Source organism: Gorilla gorilla, chromosome 13 (genome assembly GCF_029281585.2).
Source record: "Gorilla gorilla gorilla isolate KB3781 chromosome 13, NHGRI_mGorGor1-v2.1_pri, whole genome shotgun sequence".
Lineage (NCBI taxonomy): Eukaryota > Metazoa > Chordata > Mammalia > Primates > Hominidae > Gorilla > Gorilla gorilla.
Window position 1 is genome coordinate 123,319,318 of NC_073237.2, and position 19,841 is coordinate 123,339,158.

Sequence of the window (19,841 nt, forward strand, 5' to 3'; positions counted from 1 at the left end):
CTTAGTTTCTCTTTTTCACCTGATGAGAAAGCTGAGGTTTAGAGAGAACAAACCCCCTGTTCAAGCCCACCCATCTTCCGAGTGTTGAGCCATCCTGTATTAAGGATGTTAATTCATCATCTGTCATGTGACATCACAAACACCCTTTTCCCAGTTTATTGACTGCCTTTCTTTTTTTCATGATGTCTTTTCCTGTATAGAAGTTTTAATTTTAATATAGCTAAATCTGCCAGTAGTTTTCTGGCTTTTGTATCACTCTTAGGACTTTTTTTTTTTACCTCCAAATTATTTTAAAAATTTGATCTGTGTTTTCTTTAGTATTTTTCCTTTTTTTGTTGTTGTTTAAGTCTTGAATCCATCAAAAGTTTATCCTTATATATGATATTGAGCAAGATTTTAAACAAATTCCTCTTTTTCCCAAGTGAATAGTAAATAGTTTCATCAACATTTATTGAAGAATCTATCTTCTCCACTGTTTGAAATGCCTCTTGGTTATATGCTACTCCTCACATATACTGGATCCTGTGTTCTGGACTGTGTCTTGTCCTGCAAATCTGTTTCTCTGTTTCTGTGCCATTTATCGTTGACTGTGGCTTCCTGGCAGGATAAGACCCTTCTTACTGTAGTTCTTTTTTGAAAATGTCTTAGCTGTTTTTAATTATTCTTCCAGATGAAATTTTAAATCAATTTGTTGAGTTCCAAAATGAATCCCCTTAGGATTTGGAGTGAACTTACATTTTATTTATAGATTGATTGGGTGGAATTGATGGCTTTACAATACTGTCTCCTTATTCCAGGGAGTGAAATGTCTCTCCTTTGATTTAAGTCTTTTTTTTGTCTTTTAGTAAGGTTTTATAATTTTCTTTAAATGATTTTTGTACATTTCTTTTAAAGTTTATTTCTGGATACTTTTCTCTTTTGTTAGTGGGCTCTTGGGCCATTACGCTTTCTAGCTGGTTATTGTTTGTACAGAGGAAATTGTTGATTTTATAGCTGGATAGATATCATTCATAGATTTCTCTTTAGTCCACTTCCATTTGCTTGAAATCTAGAAATTCTTAATAATTTATAGTTCATTGATGTCATCCTTTTCTGTATTTTAATGCTGCAACAGATTTTTTCCTTGTTTTCTTTTTTGAGATGGAGTCTTACTCACTCTGTTGCCCAGGCTAGAGTGCAGTGGCGCAATCTCAGCTCACTGCAACCTCCACCTCCTGGATTCAAGCGATTCTTCTGCCTCAGCCTCCTGAGTAGCTGGGATCACAGGCATGCACCACCACGCCCGGCTAATTTTTATATTTTTGGTAGAGACAGGGTTTTGTCATGTTGGCCAGGCTGGTTGTGAACTCCTGACCTCAAGTGATCTGCCCTCCTTGGCCTCCCAAAGGGCTGGGATTACAGGCGTGAACCACCGCGCCCGGCCTTATGTTTTATTTATTTGGTCCTTTCAGCAGGACCTGGAGAGTGGAAGGCAAATGGGTGGACTTCTCTCATTATCTTCATAGTCTATTAGTCGAGGTTGATGTGAAAGTGTCATCTGTCCCTGTGCCTTTCTGGCACCTCCAACCCACACCATCAACCCTGCAGTGCTCTCCATGGAATGTGGGCTGACCCTGAAGAGCCTTTGAAACCGGGCGCAGGTTTTCCGTTTTCCTGTCGCTTGGGGTGTGCCCTTTACTCCTGAAGTCTTTCTCCTACCGCTGCCTGGACTGCTTTCACTGCCCCTTTTCCAACCAGACCTTGCCCACCCTGCCTGTCTCTGTAGACAGCTTCCTTCTTGTTTTAAGGGAAGGACCAGGCTGTTCATTATGAAAATTAGGTCATAGGGCCAGGACTCAATGCTGTTTGTCAACAAGGCCCAATAATGTAATGTGGGTATCCTGTTCTGCCAACCTACCCCTTGCCTCAAGGTTTCTGAGGTACCTCATCGCAGAAGGAACAGCAGCTAAGGAGAACTCAGAGACCCTCATTATGAGCCTGGCACCCCAACACGGGACCCTCTGATCAAAGCTGGGTTGGAGCAGGTAATGGGCTCGCAGCCCATGGGGGCCTCCCACTTGCCTGAGCTTGATCTGTGTCTGGGTCCCTTACCATCCGCCAGCCAGCAGCAGTGTATGGGACATGCAGGCCTGGTGGGCACCCTTAGGCATGCACGCAGGAGTCAGAGAGGGGCTGAGCTCAAGCAGAGGTCCCAGTTCACCTCACATCTCACAGCAGCAGTGGAGAGAAGAGAAGGCCTTGAATAGGTGATGATCTTTTGGCACTTAGTGACACTAATGGATGTGGTCCTATCCTGACCTGGCTTGGTACCAGCCAGACTAGTAATGCCTCTGCCTTTGGCAGGATCTAAGAGGGAGGGAAAAGGAGGTCAAGACCCCCTGCTCCCTACACGCCTCCACAGTCCACCTTAGATGGTTTCTGTTTGGCCCACACGTAATAGGTGTAAAATGCCTGATTGTCAACACCCAGGGCTGCAGTCCTCCCATAATGGTTTTTCACAGGAAATGTTGAGACCCCTGTTTTTAGGCCTGTTCCTAAGGGAGACCATGGGGAGGGAAATTGGGTGGGGAGGGAGGGTGGGATAGGATATGAGAATATAGAATCCTTAAATTTTTTTTAACTTTTTATTTTGAGATTATTTTAGATTTATAGAAAAGCTGCAAAACAGTACAGAGCTTACATAACCACAGTACTATTATGAAATTAATAGGTACCACACTGTTTACTGAACTACAGACCTTTTTCAGATGTTACCAGTTTTCCCCACAGTGTCCCTTTTCTGTTTCAGGATCCAGTCTAGGGTCCCTCAGTGCATTCAGCCATTGAGTCTCATCAGTTTCCTCTGGTCTGTGATAGTTCCTTAGTCTGTCCAGAAGGTATCAGCTGAGCCTTGGTGGATGAAATTTAGTCTAGTTTTGGTGATTCTATTTATCAAGCCTATAGAGTGAAAGAGTCTCATCTAGCCCTGCAGGTGTTGTTGTAGGCGCCTGGCCTGGCTGGCACTCCCCGTGGACATGAGTCTTCCTGTCCACAGGAGGCAGCCCAGGAGGCTCCCCACTGCTGCCCTCCTCCAGGTGAGGTATGAGTGGGCCACTGTACTCCTTCCTCCAGTTGCAAGGGAAGCAGCTAACAGGGTCTGACACTTCTCTAAGACTGTCTTTGTCAGGTGTCCTCTCTTTCTCTTGCTTTTTTTTTTGAGATGGAGTCTCACTCTGTCACCCAGGCTGGAGTGCGGTGGCACAATCTCGGCTCACTGCAACCTCCGCCTGCCTGGTTCAAGCCGTTCTCCTGCCTCAGCCTCCCGAGTAGCTGGGATTACAGGCACTCACCACTACGCCCAGCTAATTTTTTGTATTTTTAGTAGAGACGGGGTTTTGCCATGTTAGCCAGGCAGATCTCGAACTCCTGACTTCATGATTTGCCTGCCTCAGCCTCCCAAAGTGCTGGGATTAAAGGCATGAGCCACTTCGCTTGGCCTTCTCTTGCATTTTTAATATTTTGCCCTCTGCTAACTCTTTGAGTCTGAGGATGTGCTTAGAAGTCTTCCTCAGGCACCTCAAAACCCCAGCCTCAATCTGCTGCCCTCATCTCTTGCCTTCCCCTTTCTGCTGTACTTGGCTCTGGGAGAGTCAGGACCATCAGGTCCCATTGTGCATTGGGCCTTCCCTGACACTGCACACAGGGTGCTCTTGCCATTATATCCTCAGGCCTGTTCTCAGGTCTCATCCCAAGTGGTTCTGCAGTACCTTATACCATGGACTGAATTCTTTCTGCAGTTCCTGCTTTCTGCTTCTGTGTGATAAGGTCGTTCCCTGGGGCAGACATCGTCTTCTCTTATCAGTCAGGGTATTTCTTCAGCTTCCGTTTGGAGAAGGGGAAGATGGATTCTGTTTTTCTCCAGCTGGGTATGCTTTAGATATAGGAAAATGTACCTTTTTTAGTGTATTGTTATGCAAGTTATGACTTAGCTTTTGCAATCACTCTATTAAGAATAAACCATAGAGGGACGGGGCGCAGCAGGGAGACTGCGTAAGAGGCTTTCACGGTAGATGGGAGGTTTTGGTGGCTTGGATCAAGATGGAGGGATTGGAGGTGGTGAGACCTGGCCATGTTCCACAGAGAGGAATTTTCTCTGTCCGTGATGGCCCAGGACAGAGACAGTACCCCTTCTAGTTCCAGACAATGTTGCCTGCTGATACTCAAAGCAAATGTTCCCTGGATCCTGATTAAGACTGAGGGTTTGGCCAGGCATGGAGGCTCATGCCTCACTCGGGAGGCCGAGATGGGCAGATCACCTGAGGTCAGGAGTTCGAGACCATCCTGGCCAATGTGGCGAAACCCCGTCTCTACTAAAAATACAAAAATTACCTGGGCGTGGTGGCACACGCCTGTAATCCCAGCTACTTGGGAGGCTGAGGCAGGAGAATTGCTTGAACCTGGGAGACGGAGGTTGCAGTGAGCTGAGATTGCACCACTGCACTCCAGCCTGGGTGAGGGAGCAAGAATCTGTCTCAAAAAAAAAAAAAAAAAAAGATTGAGGGCTTTACAGAGTTAGGAAAAGGAAATGGGGGGTTGAGTTCCTGGCCTGGCTACTGTGCACTGTGATTCCGAACACACACAAGGGGAAGCTTCACTATTCAGGCTTCCAGAATAGCAGGGCACCTCTGATGCACCCAGGGCTTTTGTGGGTATCTGGTATGTCTGAGGTAGACCACCCTCATTTCTTCACTCTCCCTTTCACCCTCGTTTCTTGATGTTCCCTTTAAGCCCACCCCCACAAATATCCCCTGGCCTCCCAGTTTCCTAAAATTTGCCTCCTTTCCCTATGGAAGAAATCAGGTCTTGTCAGCTGGTGGCTGCAGGGGAGGATTTTTTCCTCCTTCACCTGTCTTCTGCAGGCACCTTGTTTTGGAAGGGGAGAACCTTCGATTTCCACAGTAGATTGTAGATGCTCATGTGGGAGATGGGGACGCTCTAGCCAGCCTTTCATAGAGGATCTAAAGAACACTCTCCTGCCAACCAGAGAACCCTTTCCTGGTCTTCAGAAAAATGCATATTCCTCATTCACATTTGTTTCATTGCCTCCCCTTCAAATTGATTCTTGTGGTCTTAGGCTAAGAGAGCATTGTCTGTGCTGGAAGGTGAAGTGGTGGTGGAGGGTGTTACCAGAAACAGTTGCTGTCATTTCTTGAATCCATGCTACCTGCCAGGCTCTGCACCAGCCACTTCTACATACATCATCTTATTAATCCTTTCAGCCTCCTGTGAGGTAGGTACAGGGGTAGGTACAGGATGAGCATCCCAACTCTGAAAATCTGAAATAAAAGTGCTCCAAAATCTGAGATTCTTTGAGTGCTGACATGATGCTCAAAGGAAATGCTCATTGGAGCATTTTGGATTTTGGATTTGGGGATTTGAGATGCTCAGCTGGTAAGATAATGCACATATTCCAAAATCCAAAAAATCAGAAATCTGAAACACTTCTGGTCCCAAGCATTTCAAATAAGGGATGCGTAGCCTGTACCATGATTCTCCCCAGAGGAGGAAAGTGGATGTTGGCCAGGTCAAGCAACTGGCCAAGGGCACAAAGTAAGTGAAAAGTGAGTGTTCAGATCCTGGTTCTCTGTCCCCTAAGCCACAGGGAGGAGCCTGGCTTCTTTCACTTGCTCTGTAGCTGCCTTGTTTTATGCTCCTATCAAGCCTGCACTGCAGCTTGTTACCCTGGTGGGGGTGGGGTTGAGCTACAGGTGACTTTAAAGCCTCCCCAAATCCAGGTGTGCTCTGAGCCTTGTCTATAGAATGAAGGGTGGGTGCTGTGCATGGCCCCTACTATTACTCAAATATATGTAGCTACTGCAGGGATTGTTAAACCAGAGTGTTGGTGAATTTATCATAGCTTTTTGTTACAGAAGGTTTTTTTCCTTAACAGATGACAAAAAGAGAACTACATTTTTTTTAGTGTTGTAAGGCGGGTCTCTAGAGTGTGTTTCCCTTTATATTTATATCCCTGTATATCCACACATAGAGTATCTGTGTGGGTGTGTGCATTAAGATGCTACCCAACACTGTGAACTGTGTTAACCTTGGGGACAGGGACTAGGTAGGGGCTTTGGGGGAGAGCAGACTTGCCTTTTATATTTTATGCCTTTTTATCCAGTTTACATAATTCTACTATGCGTATGAATTACTTTTCTTTTAAAAATTGAGGCTGGGCGCAGTGGCTCATGCCTGTAATCCCAACACTTCGGGAGGCCGAGGTGGGCAGATCACTTGAGGCCTGGAGTTTAAGACCAGCCTGGCCAATATGGTGAAACTCTGTCTCTACTAAAAATATAAAAAATTAGCTGGGCGTGGTGGTGCATGCCTGTAGTCCCAGCTACTTGGGAGCCTGAGGCAGGAGAATCGCTCGCTTGAACCTGGGAGGCAGAGGTTGCGGTGAGCTGAGATTGCACCACTGCACTCCAGCCTGTGCAACAGAGTGAAACTCCATCTCAAAAAGAAAAAAATAAAATAAAATAAAATAAAATTTCAGAAAGTCCTCATCCTTGAAAAGGTTAGGCATCCCTGGGCTGGACTATAAATTTCCTGAGGCCAAGGATGGGTTTTCTCACCTTCTGCCTCCTCAGCTTCAGCATACAGAGCCTGGGACATGGGGGCGCTTGAGAATGCCTGTCACAGGATGGCTGCCTGTTTGTGCCGGCCCCCAATTCAGCTCCGTAAACATAGGCGCTTCCCTTCCCCAAGAAGACGCTTTTCCTGGCCCTTCTTTCCATGCTTGCTCAATCTCCCAAGTTCTTTTTTTTTTTTTATTATACTTTAAGTTTTAGGGTACATGTGCACAATGTGCAGGTTAGTTACATATGTATGCATGTGTCATGCTGGTGTGCTGCACCCATTAACTCGTCATTTAGCATTAGGTATATCTCCTAATGCTATCCCTCCCCCCTCCCCCCACCCCACAACAGTCCCCAGAGTGTGATGTTCCCTTCCTGTGTCCATGTGTTCTCATTGTTCAATTCCCATCTATGAGTGAGAACATGCGGTGTTTGGTTTTTTGTCCTTGCGATAGTTTACTGAGGATGATTTCCAGTTTCATCCATGTCCCTACAAAGGACATGAACTCATCATTTTTTATGACTGCATAGCATTCCGTGGTGTATATGTGCCACATTTTCTTAATCCAGTCTATCATTGTTGGACATTTGGGTTGGTTCCAAGTCTTTGCTATTGTGAATAGTGCCTCAATAAACATAGGTGTGCATGTGTCTTTATAGCAGCATGATTTATAGTCCTTTGGGTATATACCCAGTAATGGGATGGCTGGGTCAAATAGTATTTCTAGTTCTAGATCCCTGAGGAATCGCCACACTGACTTCCACAATGGTTGAACTAGTTTACAGTCCCACCAACAGTGTCAAAGTGTTCCTATTTCTCCACATCCTCTCCAGCACCTGTTGTTTCCTGACTTTTTAATGATTGCCATTCTAACTGGTGTGAGATGGTATCTCATTGTGGTTTTGATTTGCATTTCTCTGATGACAAGTGATGATGAGCATTTTTTCATTTGTCTTTTGGCTGCTGTCTTCTTTTGAGAAGTGTCTGTTCATATCCTTTGCCCACTTTTTGATGGGGTTGTTTGTTTTTTTCTTGTAAATTTGTCTGAGTTCATTGTAGATTCTGGATATTAGCCCTTTGTCAGATGAGTAGGTTGAGAAAATTTTCTCCCATTTTGTAGGTTGCCTGTTCACTCTGATGATAGTTTCTTTTGCTGTGCAGAAGCTCTTTAGTTTAATTAGATCCCATTTGTCAATTTTGGCTTTTGTTGCCGTTGCTTTTGGTGTTTTAGACATGAAGTCCTTGCCCATGCCTGTGTCCTGAATGGTAATGCCTAGGTTTTCTTCTAGGGTTTTTATGGTTTTAGGTCTAACGTTTAAGCCTTTAATCCATCTTGAATTAATTTTTGTATAAGGTGTAAGGAAGGGATCCAGTTTCAGCTTTCTACATATGGCTAGCCAGTTTTCCCAGCACCATTTATTAAATAGGGAATCCTTTCCCCATTGCTTGTTTTTCTCAGGTTTGTCAAAGATCAGATAGTTGTAGATAAGCGACATTATTTTTGAGGGCTCTGTTCTGTTCCATTGATCTATATCTCTGTTTTGGTACCAGTACCATGCTGTTTTGGTTACTGTAGCCTTGTAGTATAGTTTGAAGTCAGGTAGTGTGATGCCTCCAACTTTGTTCTTTTGGCTTAGGATTGACTTGGCGATGCGGGCTCTTTTTTGTTTCCATATGAACTTTAAAGTAGTTTTTTCCAATTCTGTGAAGAAAGTCATTGGTAGCTTGATGGGGATGGCATTGAATCTATAAATTACCTTTGGCAGTATGGCCATTTTCACGATATTGATTCTTCCTACCCATGAGCATGGAATGTTCTTCCATTTGTTTGTATCCTCTTTTATTTCATTGAGCAGTGGTTTGTAGAAACTCACTCAAAACTGCTCAACTACATAGAAACTGAACAACCTGCTCCTGAATGACTACTGGGTACATAACGAAATGAAGGCAGAAATAAAGATGTTCTTTGAAACCAACGAGAACAAAGACACAACATACCAGAATCTCTGGGACACATTCAAAGCAGTGTGTAGAGGGAAATTTATAGCACTAAATGCCCACAAGAGAAAGCAGGAAAGATCCAAAATTGACACACTAACATCACAATTAAAAGAACTAGAAAAGCAAGAGCAAACACATTCAAAAGCTAGCAGAAGGCAAGAAATAACTAAAATCAGAGCAGAACTGAAGGAAATAGAGACAAAAAAAAAAAACCCTTCAAAAAATTAATGAATCCAGGAGCTGGTTTTTTGAAAGGATCAACAAAATTGATAGACTGCTAGCAAGACTAATAAAGAAACAAAGGGAGAAGAATCAAATAGACGCAATAAAAAATGATAAAGGGGATATCACCACTGATCCCACAGAAATACAAACTACCATCAGAGAATACAACAAACACCTCTATGCAAATAAACTAGAAAATCTAGAAGAAATGGATAAATTCCTCAACACATACACTCTCCCAAGACTAAACCAGGGAGAAGTTGAATCTCTGAATAGACCAATAACAGGAGCTGAAATTGTGGCAATAATCAATAGCTTACCAACCAAAAAGAGTCCAGGACCAGATGGATTCACAGCCGAATTCTACCAGAGGTACAAGGAGGAACTGGTACCATTCCTTCTGAAACTATTCCAATCAATAGAAAAAGAGGGAATCCTCCCTAACTCATTTTATGAGGCCAGCATCATCCTGATACCAAAGCCTGGCAGAGACACAACCAAAAAAGAGAATTTTAGACCAATATCCTTGATGAACATTGATGCAAAAATCCTCAATAAAATACTAGCAAACCGAATCCAGCAGCACATCAAAAAGCTTATCCACCATGATCAAGTGGGCTTCATCCCTGGGATGCAAGGCTGGTTCAATATATGCAAATCAATAAATGTAATCCAGCATATAAACAGAACCAAAGACAAAAACCACATGATTATCTCAATAGATGCAGAAAAGGCCTTTGACAAAATTCAACAACGCTTCATGCTAAAAACTCTCAATAAATTAGGTATTGATGGGACATATCTCAAAATAATAAGAGCTATCTATGACAAACCCACAGCCAATGTCATACTGAATGGTTAAAAGACTGGAAGCATTCCCTTTGAAAACTGGCACAAGACAGTGATGCCTTCTCTCACCACTCCTATTCAACATAGTGTTGGAAGTTCTGGCCAGGGCAATTAGGCAGGAGAAAGAAATAAAGGGTATTCAATTAGGAAAAGAGGAAGTCAAATTGTCCCTGTTGGCAGATGACATGATTGTATATCTAGAAAACCCCATTGTCTGAGCCCAAAATCTCCTTAAGCTGATAAGCAACTTCAGCAAAGTCTCAGGATACAAAATCAGTGTACAAAAATCACAAGCATTCTTATACACCAATAACAGGCAAACAGAGAGCTAAATCATGAGTGAACTCCCATTCACGATTGCTTCAAAGAGAATAAAATACTTAGGAATCCAACTTACAAGGGATGTGAAGGACCTCTTCAATCTCCCAGGTTCTATCCCTTGTTCCTAGTACCTGTGGAGGATCCTGTCTCTAAAGCCAGCCCTCTTTACTGAGCACTGCTGACTTCTCTCCTCCACGGAGGCCTAGCCCCACATGGCATTTTGGACTCAGTGGTGCCTCCTCAGCTCGCTATCTCTCCTTTCTTGGGAGAGAGGCCAGAGGTTGGATGCTGAGTGGTGTAGTTTGAAAGAAGTTGAGGAGGGAGCCGGTAAACAGTGGAGTGAGTGATGGCCATTCCAGTCTGACATGTGCTTATGTGGCCAGGCTCTCTTTGAAAGCCTCCAGATGCTGCTACTTGCCAGGAAAGGAGGCTTGGAGAGTTTGGAGAGGGTCAGGAGGAGGTAGAGATAACAGCATGGCTATCCTTACACAAGGGGGCCTTTCTTGAACTCCTGGCAGGAGGTCCAGACCCAGAGTAATGGGTGCCCTAGTGGGAAACCTTTTGGCAATACAAAATCTGATGTGCTGTGGCTATGGCTGAGAGTGTGTGTGTGTGTGTATATGTGTGTGTCTGTGTGCGCATGTGCATGCGTGCATGTGCCTGTGTGCACACGTGTACACTTACTGTTCATGGAGTAGACCGAACAGTTGTTGGAGGGGTTGTGGCAAAATCCTTCTTTGTTACCTTCCTATTTGTCTTTGTCTAGCTTCTGTGCATGACACAGAAAGGAGGAAGAGGCGGCTGCGGAGTCATGGGAGAGCTGCACGTCCACACTGCAGAAGTGGGCTTGGAAATGGTGTTTGGGATCCATTTTCATACTTGTCTGAAACATTTGGAAGAAATCACTTTCTTGTAATTGAGCATTCCTGGACGTGTGTATTTTCTTTGAAACAACCTCCTTAAGCTGGAAAAAGTGATTATTATGCCTTCTCAGGAGTGGTCTGCATTGGACTGTCTCATGTTATTTTCTTGGTTTCCTGAACCTGAAACATTGAAGGAGAATTCTGGAAGATTGGAAGGAAACCAAGGTTGCATATGGGATTTTCCTTTCCCTCTTCAGGAGTCCCCCCACACAAGACCAGATTCTGTCATAAGCAGAAAAAAGAGATGTGGGATTGTACTGTGGTTCTGATACAACTGCCACGTTCTTAAGAAGTTACATCATGAGAATCACTTTTTCTCCTGCAGTGTTTTGGTTTCCAGGGAGGAATTAGCAGCCAGAGTATGTGTGTGCATGTACACGTGCATGCGTGTGTGTGTGTGTGTGCGCGTGTGTGTATGTGTAAGGTGAGAGAGGCAGGAGGAGGGCGGAAAGAATGGCGTTTTTGGTGCGGTGCAAACTAATTTGCCCGAACTGAAAAAGCTGGTGCTCTCACCATTATGCCAGGCTACCTCCCTGTGTAGTAGATGACACAGCTGATGTAGATGTATAAAAATGTAGCCCCTACAGTTTAATTTATCTCTCTGAGCCTCAGTTGCCTCATCTGTAAAATGGGTCTTAATGTATATAAATCCTTTCACTTGACACCACGTAAGTGTCTGATAAATTATCTCAATGACAATGACCAGACTGTGTGTGAGCTCCTAGAGGCTTGTGTGACTCCCCTGCACAGAGCAGGGCTTGGGAAAATTTTACAAAGTTTGTTGAGAGAATGAGGGAGTGAACAGAAGGCAAGATGCTGTTGCTATATTGTGGTGTTAGTTCCATCTGTTAAAGGATAAACTCCATGGGGAGTCCTGCCTATCTTATTTGCTGCTGTGTCCCCAGAGCCCATTTAGTCTGTGATGGACATGGGACTGGGGAAGGTGGGAGGGGACACCTGCCACTCATGCCCCAGCATGCTGGTATCCCACCTGTCCCTTTGTTCCCCTGTGCATCCACACATGCCCAGCGCCCTCCACACACTGCCCACACTTTACTTGGAGCCTCTCATTCATCCTTTAAGACCCAGCTCAGTGGTTCTTCTCAGCGATGTCTTCTTTGACCCCCAAAGGCATTGGTCACCCACTTCTTTGTGCTCCGGTGAACCACCTAGTGGGTGGGTGTTGAATAAACGAATGAACTACCAAGCAGTGTGTGGCAGTTAGGCCCCCATCTACTCATTCATAACAGCCTCAAACTTAGAAGGCATCCTTGGTTCCTCTCTCTTCTTTTCCCCCTGCATGCAGTCCATCAGTAAGTCTTGTCTATGCAACCTCCAGAACATCTCCTGGATCCATTCCCCATGAATCCAAGCTGCTGCCATCTGTTACCTCCTAACTGACTTAACTGCCTCCATTTTGGCCTTTCCAATGTAGTTCTCCACAGAGTAGCCAAAGTGATCTTCCAAAACAGTGCCGATCAGATCATGTCACTCCCCTGCTCAACACTCTCTAGCACAGCCAGGCATGGTGGCTTATGCCTGTAATCCCAGCACTTTGGGAGGCCAAAGCAGGTGGATCACTTGAGGTCAGGAGATCAACTCCAGCCTGGCCAATGTGGTGAAACCCCATCTCTACTAAAAATACAAAAATTAGCCGGGCATGGTAGTGGGCACCTATAATCCCAGCGCCTGTAATCCCAGCTATTCGAGGGGCTGAGGCAGGAGAATTGCCTGAACCCGGGAGGTGGATGTTGCAGTGAGCCAAGATTGCGCCACTGCACTCCAGCCTGGGACCTGGGTGACAGAGTGAGACTGTCTCAAAAGGAAGAACCTCTCTAGCATTCCCTCCAGTATACTCCAAATGAAACCCCAGCTCCTCACCATGGCCTACAAGGCCATTCATGCCCTGGCCCCAGCCTGTCTGTCGACTGCTTCCAGGTGACTCAGCTCCAGCCATGACCTTCTCCCTCCATCATAAACCTGCTAGGCTCATGTGCATCTCAGGGCCTTTGCACTTGCTGTTCCCTCTGCAAAGAATACTCATATTCCCACTGGTTTGTATGGCTGCCTCCTTCCTAAGGTTTCAGCTTACGTATCGCATCTGTAGAGAGTCCTTCCTTGATCATCCTGGCAAATATCATCTTCCAGCCTATTTCATTTCCCTAAGGCATTTATCAGTATCTTAAGTTACCTTCTTTGTTATGTGTATTTTCTGACTGCCTACCTAGAATATAAGTTCCGTGGCAGCAGGGACCTTCTGTGCCTGCCCACCTTGTGTGCCCAGTGCCTGGGACAGAGGTTCTTGACCAGAGTATCTATGAATTTGGATGGAAAAAATGACATTCATTAACTTTGAACTGAAATTTAGCATTTCTCTCATTTATTAATATAGACAGTGAACCACAGTAATATTAACAGTACCTGGGACTTGGTCACCAGTAGAAATCTCAGATATTTTCATGTCACATAACATTTGTGGGCAACTCAGAATATCTGTGCTCATAACTACTTTGAAATTACGGTAGTTATTAGACTCCCCAATAGTTCTTGTTATTGAATACAATAATAAAGATATATATTCCCTTACATAAAGAAATACATATGTTACTACATAACAAATTATTTAAAAAACAATTTAATATATTTTAATATAATTTTTTGGTATAATTTTATGCATTTAAAAACATTTCTATGAGAAGGAGCCCGGAGGCTTCACCAGACTGCCAGAAGGGTCTAAGACAGAAAATCGTTAGCAACTGTTGGTTAGGACAGTGTCTAGCATGAGGTGGGGACACAGTGAGTGAATGAATAGTGTGTGTCTTCCCCTTTCCAGTGAGCCAGTGCATTTCCAGGGTCAGATTTCCCGTGGATTGGCATGAACTTGATGTTTAGGAACGAGCTTTGGTCAAGGTCTTGTGGAAATCTACTCTAACTGCCTGATGCTGACAGAGAGGCATTTATCGCCGGGCCCTGGGCTGCTCTCCTTTTCTTTCAGACACAGGCTCTTTCTTCAGTTCCTGCCTGTGCATCTGCTTCCTCCCCCTGCTTTCATCCCTCTGACCAGACTGTCCCTGCATGGGGCCACTGTCTACTCCCGACGGTGTGGCACCTTAGCTTAGTTGACCAGCAGAGACTTAATATCTCAGGGTCCTGAGTTCCTAGGAGAACCAGGGGGCACCCTGGTCTAGTCAGTCTGGCTTAGGAAGCACAGTTCCCTATCTTCAGGGCCCTACTCTGGGTAGGGAAGCCGTTCTCAGGGAGGGGCTAGGCCAGGCTGACCCCCTCAGTGGCAGTCTGCTCCCTGATACAGAACTGGGGGCTCAGCCAGGCCTCAGGGACTGAAGTTGGATGGGTGGGGGTTTCTCTGAGCCTTGAAAAGGACAGTCCATTGTACTTGATCCTGTACTTTCCTAGTATGTGAAGTATCACTTGTCTGAGAGTCGCTGCCCATAAATTCGGCCATTTTTGTCAGGGGCGAGACATGCCAGAGTCAGACTGGAAACAAGTGCTCTGTCTTTCCTTCTAGGTCAGACCTCCCATATAAAGCATAATGGGTAACACACTACAGCTGCCATACTTCATCTGTAGGTGGGGTGGGCCACAGGGGGAAGATGGGCAGGTTGAGAGGACTCCTGTACTTGGACCCCTGGACTCAGCTATGCTCCCTGGGGAGCCTGGAACCCACTGCTGGTGATCCCCTTCCCAGCAGTAGAAGCCCATGGTTTTACAAAGCATGATACTGTTCTTTCTCAGACACTTAAAGTTAATTTTTTGTTTGTTTTAGGAAAAAAGAATAGGTATAAATGAATAGAAAATTGTATGATAACACTGACACCGATAGTAACTGATAATCTTGATTGAGTACTTGCCCTATGTCCGGCCCTGATGGAGCATTTTAAACACGTTTCCTCATCCGGTGCTCACCCGGACTCTTGCAAGAGGCAGTGTCAGGGATGATGAAGAGCCCAGGCCTTGGCATTGACTGACCAGGGTTTGCACCTCCCAGTCCTGCCACTAACTCACAGCAAGTCACATTACCTCACTGTGCTTCCATTTCCCTGAAGTCTGTAGTCTTTACCTCATGGGGCTGTTGTGACGATTAAATGAGCTAATCATGTGATGCTTAGCCCGGTGCCTTGCACAGCAGCTGCACTCACTTTAGTGCTGGTGGTGGTGTGTGGAGCGGAGCCACCCAGTGAAGCTGAAGAAGTGGGTAGTGTGGTGGTGCCCTTCAGATGGGCAGAGGGTGTGCGCTGATGGCCAGTGACAGAAGAGGGCCTGAGGGCTGTGTTGAAGGGCTGTGAGACTTGAGAATTCAGTTGTTAGGAAAGCAGGGAGAGCAAGGCCTCTCGTTTGGGCCAGGCTGAGCAGTTTGAGCTCCATGTCTGGGCTCCCCTTGGGAGGAGCTACAGAGTGCCAGGCACACCCAGAAAGGAGTCAAGCCCACTTCAGCCTGGGCCTGAGACAGGCTGGATCCACTCAAAGAGGATCAAGCTGGCTGTCTTCCATTTGGTCTCCTGTGGTGACTCTCTGTTAGGCCTGGATTGAGTCACTTTAATCCTGTTTGAACTGATCTGAACAGGTTCCATCCATACCAGCTGGTTTGTTCTGGCTTAGAACAGACAGGCTGAGTTGGTCAGCCTTATACTGCCTTTGAATCTTGAGATGGATTTACTTTTAGTCTCAGTTTTTGGTTTCCCATTTTGAAGTGTATGGGTTTTTCATGGGAGTTTCTGATGGAGGGTCCCAGCCACTCCATCCTGGGAAGCCTTTCCTTGCCTCCAGGGGCTGTTTCCCTCCTCTCAGTGCCGTGTCTTCTGCACTAGACATTCCTCAAAGTTTTTTGCTTATTAATAGTATCCTGGATAAGTGTGGTGACTCATGCCTATCTATAATCCCAGCACTTTGGGAGGTGAAGGTGGGAGGATCGCTTGAGCCCAGCCTCAAGACTAGCCCGGGCAATGTAGTGAGACTTCATTTCTACAAAAAATAGAAAAAAATAGCTGGGCATGGTGGCACGTGCCTGTAATCCCAACTGCATGGGAGGCTGAGGATCCCTTCAGCCCAGGAGTTTGAGGTTGCATTGAGCTATGATTGCAGCACTGCACTCCAAACTGGGAAACAGAGCTGTCTCTTTAAAAAAAAAAAAAAAAAATATATATATATATATATATACATATATATATGTATATACGTGAAATTTCAAGGGGAATGGGGGAGGGAAGAGTTAAACATGTAAGTTCAGATCACCATCATGAAACAGAGCGGAAGGTGCTTCTTTTATTGTAGTATAATTTATATTTCATAAAACCCACCCCTTCTAATGGTATAATTGTATGATTTTTAGGGAATTTTTAGAGCTAACTGCCACCACGATCCAGTTTTAGAACATTTCCATCCCTCAGAAACTCCTGTGTCCTTGTGTAGTCAGTTCTGTCCCTGCCCCTGGCCCACCAGTGATGTGCACTTTTGTTGCTCTAAATTTGCCTTTTCTGGACATTTCCTAAAAATGAAATCACACAGTACATTCCTTTTCATCTGTCTTCTTTCCCCGAGCATGTGTTTTAAGGTTTGTTGGTGAAGTGGCTGTATCAGCGCATCACCTCTCTGTTTTACTGGGTAGTGCTCCATCCTGCGGTGTGTCGACTGAATTCTCTGTCCGTTTACCAGGTGATAAACATTTGGAGGGTTTGTAGCTTTTGGCTTTCATGAATAATGGTGCTATAAGCATTCATGTTCATGTCTTTGTGTGGGCATATGTTTTCTTTTTTTAGGTAGATACCTAGGAGTAGAATTACTGGGTCATGTGATAAATTTATATTTAACTTTTTAAGAGAATACCAAACAATCTTTCAAAGTGGCTGTGCCATTCTGCCTTCCCACCAGCAACGCATGAGGGTTCCGTCTCTGCACATTTTTGCCAATACTTGTTATGGCCTGTTGTTGTTGTTTTCTTTTGTTTTTAATTATAGCCATCCTGGTAGGTGTGATGTGGTATCTCATTATGGTTTCATTTGTGTTTCCCTGATGGCATTTCTCTTGTTAGCCATTCATGTATCTTCTTCTTTTTTTTTTTTTTTTTGAGGTGGAGTCTCACTCTGTTGCTCAGGCTGGAGTGTAGTGTGCAATCTCTGCTCACTGCAACCTCCGCTTCTTGGGTTCAGGCGATTCCCCTGCCTCAGCCTCCTAAGTAGCTGGGATTACAGGCATGTACCACTACATCTGACTGATTTTTGTCTTTTTAACAGAGATGGGGTTTCATCATGTTGGCCAGGCTGGTCTCAAACTCCTGACCTCAGGTGGTCTGCCCACTTTGGCCTCCCAAACTGCTGGGATTACAGGTGTGAGCCACTGTGCCTGGCCCATATATCTTCTTTTGTGAAATGTCTGTTCAAATCTTTTGTGGAGCTGCTTTTTAAAGCTGCACCAGCTGTGGATCTGTGGTTCTTGGTGATGGCAAACATGGCTTCTCTCAGGACAAAAATGACTAACAAATGAGACTTCTCAGCCCGTCTCCTCTCCTTGCTCATGAAAGAGGACTTTGGCCTCTCCAGCTCAGCTGTTTCTCTAAGGAAAAACTTTACCTGACCAGTTCTTTTTTTTTTTCTTTTAACTATGAAAATTATCAAGTACTTGGAAAAGTGCAGAGACTGGTACAATGAACTCCCCTATACCCTCTTGACTAGATTCAGCCATCGTTATCATGCTGGCATATTTGCCTTGTCTCTACTCACATATATTTTGCTGACCCATTTTAACCTAAGTTTTAAACTCACTTTACGTCTATATGTTGACACACACCTCACTAAGGATAAAGACCTTTTCCTACTTAACCACTGCATTGTTATCATACTTAGGAGAATTGACAGAAAGTCAGTGGTACCCTCTAAGATCCATAGTCAGCTTTCCCCAGTTGATTCCCAAATGTTGTTTATAGGGCAGGCTAGTTCTTCTGCGTGTTCTTGGGAAGAATGGGAAGGTAGAAGGCTCACAGGATAGAACTGAGGAGGGGATAACTGAAGTGGATATATTGTATTGGAGCAACTTTGAGGGATGAGAGAAGAGTCATTGTCAGCACTGGAGATGTACCAGGAGAGAACCTGGGTCATTTGGACATTCCTTTTTGGTTGCTTGCCCCTGTTTCTTCCCTTTCTTCCCTTCCCTCCCTCCCTCCCTCCCTCCCTCCCTCCCTCCCTTCCCTCCCTCCCTCCCTCCCTTCCTCCCTTCCTTCCTTCCTTCCTTTCTTCCTTTTTTTTTTGATGGAATCTTGCTCTATCACCAGGCTGGAGTGCAGTGGTGAGATCTTGGCTCACTGCAACCTCCACCTCCCGGGTTCAAACAATTCTCTTGCCTCAGCTTCCCAAGTAGCTGGGACTACAGGCGCCTGCCACCACGCCCGGCTAATTTTTATGTTTTTAGTAAAGACGAGGTTTCACCATGTTGGCCAGGCTGGTCTCGAACTCCTGACTTCAAGTGATCTGCCCACCTCAGCCTCCCATAGTGCTGGGATTACAGGTGTGAGCCACTGTGCCCGGCCGCCCCTGTTTCTTTGACAGCATACTTCTGTGTGCCAGGCCCTGTGACTGAGGGACCTGGGAGGGTTGCAGATGGAGTCAATATCATCAGGCTGACTTTTTCTTCTTTTTGAGCTACCTCCAAAGACTGGAGCCAACTGCAATTATCCAGGCAAATCATTTTTCGCAGTGACCTTTGGGCTAGATCTTGCTCTCCAGGACTGATTTTCACATAGGCATCACAGATTCGGCATTTCCCAAATCAAATTCATCATCCTTCCCCCAAATCTGCTATGTCACCTCTGTTCCTTCCTTGAAGAAGGACACACCATCCTTCTGGTACCTCATGCCAAAAACCATCTCATCCTCAGCTGGTACTTCTGCCTCCCTCCACTTCAGTGCCTGGGGAATCTCTGTCCTTCCTGTCTCTCAGTCTCTCTCCTCTCTGACTTGACTGCCGCAGCCTCAGCTCAGGGGCCCTTCCTTACCTCTTGCCTGGATAACTGCAGTTGGTTCCAGTCTTTGTCTACTCCTCGCCTTCCTCCCAACTCCCTCCTTACTCTCCTGGTCACTTGCCACTAAAAAGCTGTCCGTGGCCACAGCTCTCTGTGTTCAGTGATGTGGTCAATGCTCTTCTAGAGGTGTGTGCACTTGGGTGACAGAACAGCTGGCTCTGTTTTGGGTTGTTCAGGCATGATAGCCAGAAGAAGGGACATTTGAGCAGGGTCTTGAATGATGACAGGGTGGCAGGGTGGCATGAACAAAGCCATCAAATAATGAGATATCTGCCTTCCTGTGCCTCAGTTTCCCCACATGCAATAGGGTGTAATGATAGGATCTACTTCAGGATTTTTGGGTTAGATGAGCTAATGTATGCCAAGCATGGCATATGGTACTATATGGGGTTAGCTATTACCCAGGTTATTATTGATGAAGAAGTGTGGTGCCAGGGGAACACAAGAGAATTTGCTTGTCTTCTTCACCCTGCCTTTGGTTTAAAAGAAAAATCAAGGCTGGATGCGGTGGCTCACACCTGTAATCCTAGCACTTTGGGAGGCCCAGGTGGAGGATTGCTTGAGCTCAGGAGTTTGAGACCAGCTAGGCAACATAGCAAGACCCCACCTCCACAAAACAATTAGTGGGGCATGGTGGTACATGCCTGTAGTCCCAGCAACTCGGGAGACTGAGGTGGAAGGATCACCTGAGCCCAGGAGGTTGAGGCTGCAGTAAGCTGTGATTGAGCCACTGCACTCCAGTCTGGGTGACAGAGCAAGACCCTGTCTCGAAATAAATAAGACAAAGATCACAAACTCTAGTGCCTGCAAGGGCCAGGCACGCACTGAAATGGTCGCACAAGCTAACTGGGGACTCAAAGGCCCTGCTCCAATCCAAG

At 45.4% G+C, this 19,841-nt stretch overlaps 1 protein-coding gene across 18 annotated transcripts in view; it reads left to right on the top strand.

Annotated features, from left to right (window-relative positions):
- Window positions 1-19,841, top strand: part of RALGPS1 (Ral GEF with PH domain and SH3 binding motif 1) — a 307,580-nt gene that overhangs the window by 27,432 nt on the left and 260,307 nt on the right. The window lies entirely within an intron of this gene.